The 12,190-nt window shown below is 53.2% G+C and overlaps 1 protein-coding gene across 2 annotated transcripts in view; it reads right to left on the bottom strand.

Moving 5' to 3' along the window:
• The window catches only part of LOC144762300 (exportin-5-like), a 2,334,361-nt gene that overhangs the window by 1,266,319 nt on the left and 1,055,852 nt on the right, over nt 1-12,190 (bottom strand). The gene's annotated exons all lie outside the window — the stretch shown is intronic.

The following is a 12,190-nucleotide window of genomic DNA, read 5'->3' as shown; positions in this document are numbered from 1 at the left end:
GGGACGACTTGGGCCCGGTCGCGCCAGATCTTCTTCAGCACTCTGGGCAGAAATGGTATAGGCGGAAAGGCATACAACAGACAGGGTCTCCACTCGCGACGAAAAGCGTAGCTGAGCGAGTGTCGCCTTGGAAATTCCAATGCGCAGAACTGATGACATCGCGCGTTCTCTTTGGTGGCGAATAGATCTAACCAAGGATCTCCCCACTGTTAAAAAAGACCTTGCTCCATGTCCGAGTTCAGACGCCACTCATAATCCATCATGCACCGATGGCTGAGTTTGTCCGCCCTGGCGTTCAGGGAACCTACCAGTTGTTAAACCACCAGGGTCATGTTTCAGCAACATAGGGTCCACAACCCCACCCAGTCTGCTTGTTGCAGTACCACATGGCGGTGGTGTTGTCTGTGAACACCTGCACTACACTTCCCCGGACAGAGGAAAGCAATGCTTTCAGTGCAAGTCAAATCGCTCGAAGCTTCAACAGGTTGATATGAAGACGGAACTTTGCCGGAGACCAGAGGCCTCTGATCTCCGCCTCTCCCATGTGGCCACCCCATCCCAGGAGGGACGCATCTGTCACCACTGTGTGCTCCAGTTGGGGAAGGGAGAGGGATCTGTCATGAACCCAATCGCAATTCGTGAGCCACCACTGCAGCGGTCTCGCAGTGCCCTCAGATATCAGGACGTGGTTGGACAGGTTGCCCTGATGCTGTGCCCGTTTTAACTTCAGGTCCCACTGCAGAGCCCGCATCCACCACCTGGCGTTATGCACCAGCAGGATGCAGGAGGCCATCAGTCCCAGAAGCCGTAGGGTCATCCTGACCGAAACGCGGGATAAAGGCTGAAAGATCGGAATCAGAGCCTGAATATCCCGAACCCGCTGCTCGGGAGGATAACCCCGAAACTGCGCCGAGTCCAGAACCGCTCCGATGAACAGGAGCTTCTGAGAGGGAATCAGGTGCGACTTCGGCACGTTGATGGAGAACCCCAGCAAATGCAGGAGGTCGGCCGTAGTCTGGAGGTGGGAGACGACAGTCTAGGGCGAGCCCACCTTCAACAACCAGTCATCGAGATAGGGGAAGACTGGAACCCCTGATCTGCGCAGATGAGCTGCGACCACCGCCATCACTTTCGTGAACACCCAAGGGGCCCTGGTGAGGCCGAAGGGGAGCACGGTAAACTGAAAGTGCTCATGGCCTACCGTGTACCACAGGTAGCGCCGGCAGGACGGGAATATGGAAATAAGTGTCCTGCAAGTCCAACGCTACCATCCAGTCTCCAGGGTCTAGGGCAGCCAGAACCTGAGCTAAAGTCAGCATCTTGAACTTATCCTTCCGGAGGAAGACGTTGACGTTCCTGAGGTCCAAGATAGGGTGCAGGCCCCCTTTGCCCTTCTTTGGAACCAGAAAGTAGTGGGAATAACAACCACACCCTACTTCTGGCCCAGGAACGTGCTCGATGGTCCCCTTGGCCAAGATGGCCGTAACTTCCTCCTGCAGAAGTTACAAGTGATCCCCAGACATGCAGTGGTACTGCGGTGGCATGGCTGGAGGGTGCGTCTCGAAGGTGAGGGAGTAGCCCCTTCAGACGATTTGCAGCACCCACCTGTCTGAAGTGATGATACGCCAGTGGAGTAGGTGATGGCAAACCCTGCCTCCCACTGGCGTGGAATGGGCCTGAAAGATCGGACTAGTAAGGCTTTGAGGCAGATGCTGCAAGAGCGGATGTAGACTGACTGGCTCTCTGACCCCCTGCTCCGCAACGGCGGAAGGCACGTCCGCGACCACGTTTAGGTTGGTTCTGCGGACTGTGACTGGACGAACGTGCAAAGCGCCTCTTCCGTGGCAACGAAAGGGACGAAACGCGCTATCTGCCTTGTCACCAAAGAGGCGACGGCCATCAAAAGGCATGTCCATGAGAGTGTTCTAGACATCCCCTGAAAAGTTAGTGGACCTCAGCCGGGCGTGACAACGAATCGCCACCGTCGTTGCAATCGCTCTGCCCAGCGAGTCTGTGATGTCAAGTCCACATCGAATGGAGTATCGTGCTGCATCCCGCCCCTCAGTAAGAGCTTGGGCGAGCAGTGTCTTGGCCTCCTCCGGACACTGGGGCAGCACGTCCCCCACCGTATCCCACAGAGAGTGGGTCTAAGGGCCCAACAGGCATGCGGTATTACTTGTCCGCAAGTCTAGACTGACAGAGTGTAGGAAGGTTGATCCCTGACTATGGTTGCCCCCAACTTTTTGCCTGGTGTTTTGCTGGTTTTCTGACTTAGTTGACCTGAGGCCCTGCTGTTCAGGACCTCAGGCCCACTGCTCTCTCTGTAAAATGGATTCCATGTACCTTAGGTACATATCTAAATTGGATACTGAGCCACCTTATCAGTCCCTGTACAGTGTACCTTAGGTACCCAGGGCATAGGTGTACCCAGGGCCTACCAGGGGCTGCAGCATGTATTACGCCACCCCTGGCTGGCCATCCCAAATCTGACACAACTGGCTGCTTGACAGCTGGGGCAAGGTGGTGTAATCACCCTTTGCTTTAGATATAGTATACCTATATCTAACCCTAAAAATGGACACACAGATCTCCTATCAGTCACTCCTATGGCAGGCCTTAACAATCCTGAAGGCAGAGTGCTTGGAATCGTGTGAGATGGTGCTCTGGCATGAGCTGAGCCTGTCTGCGGCTTTCGGGATCCATCCCTTAGCTGTTTCCATGATATCGCATACCATATACTCTTAAGTGCATTATAATCCTCGCGGTTATATGCCAACTCTGGTATCGCTTTATCAAAACATGTCGAGTAAGGTGTCATACGAATTGGAATACTAACCCCTCGCCAATTCTGGCGACGGGGTTAGCATTCCACCCTTCTAGAGGGACACGACATGTATGTAACCCCTAACCCCGGTTAAAGTCAAACAGAGCCTCAGCTCCACAAAATGGATGCTGCCACCGAGACACAAGTCTGCCCTCCTGCTGCTGGGAGTCCTCCCAGAGCAGGAGATAAGGACAAAGGGTTTCCTGCCAGGGGCGGTGCCAGCACCGTCCCAGACAGGGTTTTGTGTATTGTAGGTAGGCAGGGCTTTAGAGGAAGGTGACTGCACGTGGCACCCCGGTGCTCACTGTGCATAGGCTGGCTGGAACCAGTTCCAGGGTCACTCCAGACCCTGTGCTGGGGAAAAGCCCGCCAAGGAAGTGGGTGTAACCACCCCCCTCCTAGTCCCACCCCTAGGGCAGGACTTAGTCGCGTGCCAGCCCCTTTTTACAGGATAAAGGTAGGAACTGGCCCCCTTCCAAAACAGATCATCTTTGAATCCTGAAACTACTTTCCATGAAAGGAACTCAAGACTTCTTCCTAAGATTTCTCCCTTGTGACTAAGGAGTAGTCACCCTGCATCCGCAGGCACCATCTTAAGAACACTGCGGTCTGCTGCAAGTCTCTCCTCCGGATCAAGACTGCCCAGCTCGACGAGAACCGGCTTCCCTGGCACCTCTGACCTCTACCTGCATCATCAGTCACGCTGAGATTCGTGGGTGTGACGAGACCTCGAGGGACCGGCCATCTTCAAGACTGCACGACTTCTTTCCAGCAAGCTCGCCGAGTGAATTCCTGGTGAGTGCTTTGGGGTCCGAGAAGCCCCGACCCTGAGCAGCTCCAGCACCGAAGTGCAGCCCCCCAGCATCTCCACGATCTGCGTGGGGCCCTTCTGCTTTTGGCTGCTCACCGCGTTGTTTGGCTACTAGCCCGCTGGCTTGTGGCCTTCCCGACGACGCCCGACGACATTTCTGCTGCTGGTCTGGTTGCTCCAGACTGGCCCTTGCTTCCCTCCATCGGAGAAGTACCACGGACCCTCCTGGTCCACTCAAGACGCCATTTTGAGTCCACCGCGTGGGCTTGAATTAGCCAAGGCTTGTTGCCCAATCCTGGGTAACTTCGACGCCGACAGCTTCATCCATCGTGGGACAGCTCGCCTCTCCATCCTGGTCGCCGACAACGCCTCCTGGTCCGTGAGATCTGCAGAGTCAGCATCGCCCACTCACCTAGTCGAGGTGACTTCGCCCGGTGCCATCCTGGTGCCCACTTAATCACTGGCTAGTGATTCAAGAACTTGGTCCCCTCTGCTTTCAGGTTTCTTCTTCCTCGATCCAGGCTTGGATCCAACAAACTTTCCTTCACTGGTCGCCTGCCAGCAACTTCCTTCTTCCAGGCTCCTGGTCCGGCAACGAGATCCCCGACGTCTTTTCAGACCTATGCAGCTGCAGCCCCTGGGCTAGGTAACTTCGGCACTTCGGTGTCCCAGCATAGCCTCACTACCCTAGGGTCAGGATCCACTGTCGTTTTCTTCCTACCAGGTCGGGTTCGCCCGTGAACACTAACTTTGCCTTTACTAGCTCCCATAGACTTTGTCCCGCATCCCGCGTGAGAGTGCACACTCTGCACCCGAGTCCCCTAGGCCTCCTAGAAGTAATCTAACGATTCTATAGTCAAGTCCTAGCGAGTCCAAAGCCTATTAGTACTGTACTTACCTGCTAGTAATTTCGCATTCCACTTTTAAAGTATATGGTTTTTCGTGCCCCTCGGGCATTTGTGTATAACGTGCTAACTTAAGTATTTTCGTAAGAGTTTTGTTGTGTGCCTAGCACCCTGTCCTCATAAAGAGTACAGGGTTGTTGTGATTCTAATAAATACACTGTTTATTTTCATAACACTTGTGTGGTGTCCTTTCACTGGGTGTTCAAGGGGTAATGTGATGGTAAAACAGCTGGCTTAACACGCCCTCTAGAGTCTTAGCCTTAGACTGCTCGTATCCATGCTACTAGGATAGCTGGTCTATAAGGTTGACTTACAACCAATCATCAATAAGGGTTGTTTGGACTGATATATAGTGATCACTAGAATAGTGAACACTGCACATCAGGCCAACTTCTCACATTGGTGAGCAGCGGTTGGGATTTGAGCTTGCTGTTGTTTTACCACACATGCCCTAAGAATATCTTGTGAAAGATCACATAAGTACTAAAGGTACATATAACTTAGCTTAGAATACTCTGAGTTCTACTGAACCAGCTGTTGTAGCTCCTAGGGCTTAGCACACCCTAAACTACAACTCTAGCAAGGGATCAGTAGGCAAACATATAGTGTAGGTAAGTGCACCACTTACACCTCACTAGAAAAGCATGTCTACCCAGGGAGATTCTACTGAGACTCCCCTGGTCAGTGTTGACCCTCCACAGGTCACTTCAAGATATGCAGCTCTCAGTTTCCAGGAGATGAGACAGATCTGTGTCTCCAGAAAACTGAAGCAGGGGTCTAACCCCACCATTCCCTTTCTGATAGGTCTCTTAGAGACATATGATGCCAGAAAGCTTTCTCAGTTACATGAGAACATGCCAGCCTTAGAGGGAACCTCTGGGGATCCAGATCTCCCCAACATTGCTACTGCAGTTGAGGAGGAGGATCAAGAGGAACTCTCTGGGGATGAGGTAGACAAAGGTCTTGAGGTAGTCAGAAGGCTAACTAGGGCCAACTTAGACCTACTTGGGGAAGGATCTGGGGGACCCCCAGTACTGACCCTAATGAGGCCTAACCTTGGAGTTAGGAGAGATAGATCTCCTTCTAGGGACTCCATTAGATCTCTGCACTCTAATGCCTCTTCTCAGGGGAGAAGGAACTCTCCCCAGAGGAGATTGACTTCCCCTCAGAGAAGAGAGCATGAAGCAAGGATGAGACAAGCTAAACTGAGGATTGAAAGGGAAGAACTTGCCCTGGCCAAAGAGAAGCTTGCCTTTGCTAGAGAGCAGCAGATGTGTGGGTTAGCTCCCACTGGTGGCAGCAATCTCCGAAGAGATAGAGAGAAGGGTTTAGATACTAAACACCTGACTAAAATAGTGCCCCCCTTTAAGCAAGGGGATGACATCCAGAAATGGATGGCTGCTCTGGAGAGGGCTGCACTGTGCAGTGCATTCCCCAGAGTCAGTGGGCAGCTATACTGTGGCTCTCCTTTGATGGTAAAGGTAGAGATAAGCTCCTCACTACAAGAGTGGAGGATGCTAACAATTACCAGGTCCTGAAAAATGCACTGGTTGATGGGTTTGGCTTAACCACTGAGCAGTACAGGTTGCTGTTCAGAGACACCCAGAAAACTCAGTCTCAGGACTGGTCTGACTTTGTTGATTGTGCCACTAAGGCTTTGGAAGGCTGGCTACTGGGTAGTAAGGTTACTGATTTCAAAGGATTGTATAATCTAATTATGAGAGAGCAAGTCTTAAATAATTGTCAGAACCAGTTATTACACCAGCACCTGGTAGACTCTGATCTGACCTCTCCACAAGAATTGGGTAAGAGGGCAGACAAATGGGTCAGAACCAGGATTAGGCCCAAGAACCAAGGTGGTGACCAGAAAAAGGAATCAACCAAGCCTCAAGAGAAGGGTGGGAATAAATCTACAGATCAAACCACGTCAGGGCCCCAAAAATCCTCTGAGGGGGGTGGGTCCCAGAATCCTTCCAACAACCAGAAGAAACCCTATTGTTATCCCTGTAAACAGGTGGGTCATTTAAAAACTGACAGCAGTTGCCCCAAGAATAACAATAAGGAAAACATACCCCCAAGTAACATTCCCAAACCTCCTGTTACTACTAGTAGTAATCCCCCAGGTGGTGGGAGTGCCCCCAAGAATTTGGGTGCATTTACTTTGGGAGTTCCTGGGGACTCTGGCCTAACCAGGTCCCCAAACTTAGATACTCTTGTCTGTGAGACTGGCATGGGGTTTGCCAACTTCACAACTTGTCCCAACACTTTGGGCAAGTACAGACAGGAGCCCCTCATCAATGGCATAAAAGTTGAGGCCTATAGAGATACAGGGGCTAGCATCACTATGGTGACTGAGAGTCTAGTCCCCTCAAGGCAACTTTTACCTGGTGCCACATACCAGGTGACCAATATTGATGGAGTACAGAGAGATCATCCCATGGCAGTGGTCAATCTCAGCTGGGGAGGTGTCACTGGCCACAAGAGAGTGGCAGTGTCACCAAACTTGCCTGTAGATTGCCTACTGGGGAATGATTTAGAGCTCTCAGCCTGGGCTGAAGTAGAGCAAGAAACCCATTCTAGAATGGTAAACATCCATGGTAAGGTTAGTGGGGCAGTGGTAGCCACAGCCCCAGTCCAAGATATCCTCCCTGAACAGGTCAGGAGGGTTGTGCCAGTCACAACCCAATCTCAGACAACTTCCTTCCCAGAACAGGTTGTCAAGGCTGTAATGGTAACAGCCCACACCCAAACTGAGCCCCCTCCTGAAAAGGTTGGGAGAGTTGTGATGGCCACAGCTCAAACTCAGACAGATGACAGTGTTGTGAAGCCTGAAACTATGGATCACTCCACTCAGACAGAGAGTATTGAGGAGGAAGAGAAATCTCCCTCCCACCAGACTTTAGGAAAGGATCAGCCTCCTCAGGGAACTGATCTGACCCCTTGTGAAGAAACTGCCACAGAGGTAGTCAGGCCTAGCCTGGCAGAACCCCTGATGTCAGTGGACCCTTCCAAGGTGGGACCCAGTCTGGAGCAGGTAACCTGCCCCTCTCTACCCTGCCTCAGTCAGCCCAGGGCTGTAGAGGTCAGGGAGGCCAGTGTTGGACCCCAAAGGGCCCCCTGTCCAAAAGAACCCCCCAATCAGCAGATTAAGGGCACTGAAGCTAGTAGTCCTAGCCAAGTGAAAATAAAACAAACTCCTGAGGGATCCCCCTTAAATTTAGTTAGGGACCTCCCACAGATGGACACTGTTGGACACAGCCAAACTTGGGACCTTAGGGCCCCAGACCTGACCTGTCCCTCCAGTAAGCCAAACAGAGGGACCCAACCTCCAGCTGTAGGTAGCCAGAGGTTGACCCTGAGAGCCCAAAACAACTCAGTCTTGGAAAGAAAGGCCTCTATGGTGGATAGTGATTGGAGGAAGCTGAGCCCAAAGTTAGTGGAGCCTCACTTCAGTACTCCATTTCAGCACCAGCCTTTTCCTTTGACAAAACACACCACAGGTAGAGAGTCCCTATGGTGGAGACCCTCAGACACCCTTAGGGTGAGGGATTGCTTAGTGGACCATGACATAGGGGGTAACCATGCCAGTGCTGGTACTTCCTTAAATGGCCACTTAGGCAATATAGGCTTACCTGGACAAGGATAGCCTTATCTCCTTTCGTTTGGGGGGGGGGTTATGTAGGAAGGTTGATCCCTGACTATGGTTGCCCCCAACTTTTTTGCCTGGTGTTTTGCTGGTTTTCTGACTTAGTTGACCTGAGGCCCTGCTGTTCAGGACCTCAGGCCCACTGCTCTCTCTGTAAAATGGATTCCATGTACCTTAGGTACATATCTAAATTGGATACTGAGCCACCTTATCAGTCCCTGTACAGTGTACCTTAGGTACCCAGGGCATAGGTGTACCCAGGGCCTACCAGGGGCTGCAGCATGTATTATGCCACCCCTGGCTGGCCATCCAAATCTGACACAACTGGCTGCTTGACAGCTGGGGCAAGGTGGTGTAATCACCCTTTGCTTTAGATATAGTATACCTATATCTAACCCTAAAAATGGACACACAGATCTCCTATCAGTCACTCCTATGGCAGGCCTTAACAATCCTGAAGGCAGAGTGCTTGGAATCGTGTGAGATGGTGCTCTGGCATGAGCTGAGCCTGTCTGCGGCTTTCGGGATCCATCCCTTAGCCGTTTCCATGATATCGCATACCATATACTCTTAAGTGCATTATAATCCTCGCGGTTATATGCCAACTCTGGTATCGCTTTATCAAAACATGTCGAGTAAGGTGTCATACGAATTGGAATACTAACCCCTCGCCAATTCTGGTGACGGGGTTAGCATTCCACCCTTCTAGAGGGACACGACATGTATGTAACCCCTAACCCCGGTTAAAGTCAAACAGAGCCTCAGCTCCACAAAATGGATGCTGCCACCGAGACACAAGTCTGCCCTCCTGCTGCTGGGAGTCCTCCCAGAGCAGGAGATAAGGACAAAGGGTTTCCTGCCAGGGGCGGTGCCAGCACCGTCCCAGACAGGGTTTTGTGTATTGTAGGTAGGCAGGGCTTTAGAGGAAGGTGACTGCACGTGGCACCCCGGTGCTCACTGTGCATAGGCTGGCTGGAACCAGTTCCAGGGTCACTCCAGACCCTGTGCTGGGGAAAAGCCCGCCAAGGAAGTGGGTGTAACCACCCCCCTCCCAGTCCCACCCCTAGGGCAGGACTTAGTCGCGTGCCAGCCCCTTTTTACAGGATAAAGGTAGGAACTGGCCCCCTTCCAAAACAGATCATCTTTGAATCCTGAAACTACTTTCCACGAAAGGAACTCAAGACTTCTTCCTAAGATTTCTCCCTTGTGACTAAGGAGTAGTCACCCTGCATCCGCAGGCACCATCTTAAGAACACTGCGGTCTGCTGCAAGTCTCTCCTCCGGATCAAGACTGCCCAGCTCGACGAGAACCGGCTTCCCTGGCACCTCTGACCTCTACCTGCATCATCAGTCACGCTGAGATTCGTGGGTGTGACGAGACCTCGAGGGACCGGCCATCTTCAAGACTGCACGACTTCTTTCCAGCAAGCCCGCCGAGTGAATTCCTGGTGAGTGCTTTGGGGTCCGAGAAGCCCCGACCCTGAGCAGCTCCAGCACCGAAGTGCAGCCCCCCAGCATCTCCACGATCTGCGTGGGGGCCTTCTGCTTTTGGCTGCTCACCGCGTTGTTTGGCTACTAGCCCGCTGGCTTGTGGCCTTCCCGACGACGCCCGACGACATTTCTGCTGCTGGTCTGGTTGCTCCAGACTGGCCCTTGCTTCCCTCCATCGGAGAAGTACCACGGACCCTCCTGGTCCACTCAAGACGCCATTTTGAGTCCACCGCGTGGGCTTGAATTAGCCAAGGCTTGTTGCCCAATCCTGGGTAACTTCGACGCCGACAGCTTCATCCATCGTGGGACAGCTCGCCTCTCCATCCTGGTCGCCGACAACGCCTCCTGGTCCGTGAGATCTGCAGAGTCAGCATCGCCCACTCACCTAGTCGAGGTGACTTCGCCCGGTGCCATCCTGGTGCCCACTTAATCACTGGCTAGTGATTCAAGAACTTGGTCCCCTCTGCTTTCAGGTTTCTTCTTCCTCGATCCAGGCTTGGATCCAACGAACTTTCCTTCACTGGTCGCCTGCCAGCAACTTCCTTCTTCCAGGCTCCTGGTCCGGCAACGAGATCCCCGACGTCTTTTCAGACCTATGCAGCTGCAGCCCCTGGGCTAGGTAACTTCGGCACTTCGGTGTCCCAGCATAGCCTCACTACCCTAGGGTCAGGATCCACTGTCGTTTTCTTCCTACCAGGTCGGGTTCGCCCGTGAACACTAACTTTGCCTTTACTAGCTCCCATAGACTTTGTCCCGCATCCCGCGTGAGAGTGCACACTCTGCACCCGAGTCCCCTAGGCCTCCTAGAAGTAATCTAACGATTCTATAGTCAAGTCCTAGCGAGTCCAAAGCCTATTAGTACTGTACTTACCTGCTAGTAATTTCGCATTCCACTTTTAAAGTATATGGTTTTTCGTGCCCCTCGGGCATTTGTGTATAACGTGCTAACTTAAGTATTTTCGTAAGAGTTTTGTTGTGTGCCTAGCACCCTGTCCTCATAAAGAGTACAGGGTTGTTGTGATTCTAATAAATACACTGTTTATTTTCATAACACTTGTGTGGTGTCCTTTCACTGGGTGTTCAAGGGGTAATGTGATGGTAAAACAGCTGGCTTAACACGCCCTCTAGAGTCTTAGCCTTAGACTGCTCGTATCCATGCTACTAGGATAGCTGGTCTATAAGGTTGACTTACAACCAATCATCAATAAGGGTTGTTTGGACTGATATATAGTGATCACTAGAATAGTGAACACTGCACATCAGGCCAACTTCTCACACAGAGGAAAACCGGTTCTTGCCAAACTGTTCCAGCCTTTTGGATTCCCGGTCCGGGGGTGCAGTAGAGAATGCGGTTTGGGATGTGGAGGCCTAGATAACCAGGCTCTTAGGGGGTGGGATGGGTGGACAGAAAGCAGGGGTCGCCAGGAGCTGGGCGGTGGCGCCAGGCCACATTCTGATCCACAGGGGGAACTGCGGTGGGCTTGGACCAAGTGCTGATCACATCGTAAGTGAGGGCCTCATTAAACTGCAGCAGAGGCTCCTAAGAGCTTACTGGCGGTTGATGCACCTCATTGAGGAGGTTAGTCCTCACGGCCGCTGCAGGGAGCTCAAGGCCCAGGGCTGTGGCCGCCCTGCACAGCACCACAGCATAAGTTGCTCCCTCCTCCGTAGCCACAGAGGGAGGAGAAAGAAAACCAGTGTCAGGCGATGTGTCTAGACCACTGGCCTCCCCCAGCTCCACTGCCCAGTCCTGGCACTGCTGTGCCAGAGAGTCCTCAGACCCCTCCCATTCCTCCCCTTCATTTGTGTCCTGATAAACAGGCAAAAATGACAGAGCCGGCGCATAGGTGAAAAGCTCACCCATCGGAGATGGCACCAAGCCCGGGCCGGGGCTGAAACCGGGGACCGCATCGTCCGAGGACCGCACCGGAGGTGGCACCATGGGGGTCGGCGCCAGCAGAGGAGTCGTAAGGGCAACTGGTGTCGACAGGGATCCAGGCCTGGATCCCACGGGGTCCAGCGACGTCGGGACCATAGTCGCAGGCGCCGCCGAGGCCCAAGCCGCCGGCAACAAAGGTCTAGGACCCCAAGTCGGACCCGCGGGGCCCGAAGGCGCGCCAGCGGGTCTCGACGGCAGGAAGAGAGTCCTCATGGCCACAAGGAAGTCTCTGATCTGAGCCGGAGACGCATCTAGTCCAGGGACCGGCTGCGACTGCGCGGGCCCCGTCGAAGCGTGTGGGAGGCACCACCCGAACCCTCGGCAAAGTCACGTGACCGACGAGGGGAAGTCGAAGAGCGACGATGCTTCTTAGACTTCTTTTTGCCATGCCTCGACTTACCGGAGTGCGAGGACTTGGATCCAGATGATGGATGATGACTGGGGATCCACGACCCGTTCCTTGACCTCCTCCTCGACCGGGACCTCAGCCGTCGCGGAGCCGACTGCCAAAGCTCGAGGAGCTTACGGGAACGCTCCCGCCTAGCCTTCGACATCAAGGCCCGGCAGTCGGGGC

The sequence above is a fragment of the Lissotriton helveticus genome, chromosome 6 (assembly GCF_964261635.1).
Source record: "Lissotriton helveticus chromosome 6, aLisHel1.1, whole genome shotgun sequence".
Lineage (NCBI taxonomy): Eukaryota > Metazoa > Chordata > Amphibia > Caudata > Salamandridae > Lissotriton > Lissotriton helveticus.
This window is presented reverse-complemented; position numbering and strand designations above follow the sequence as displayed.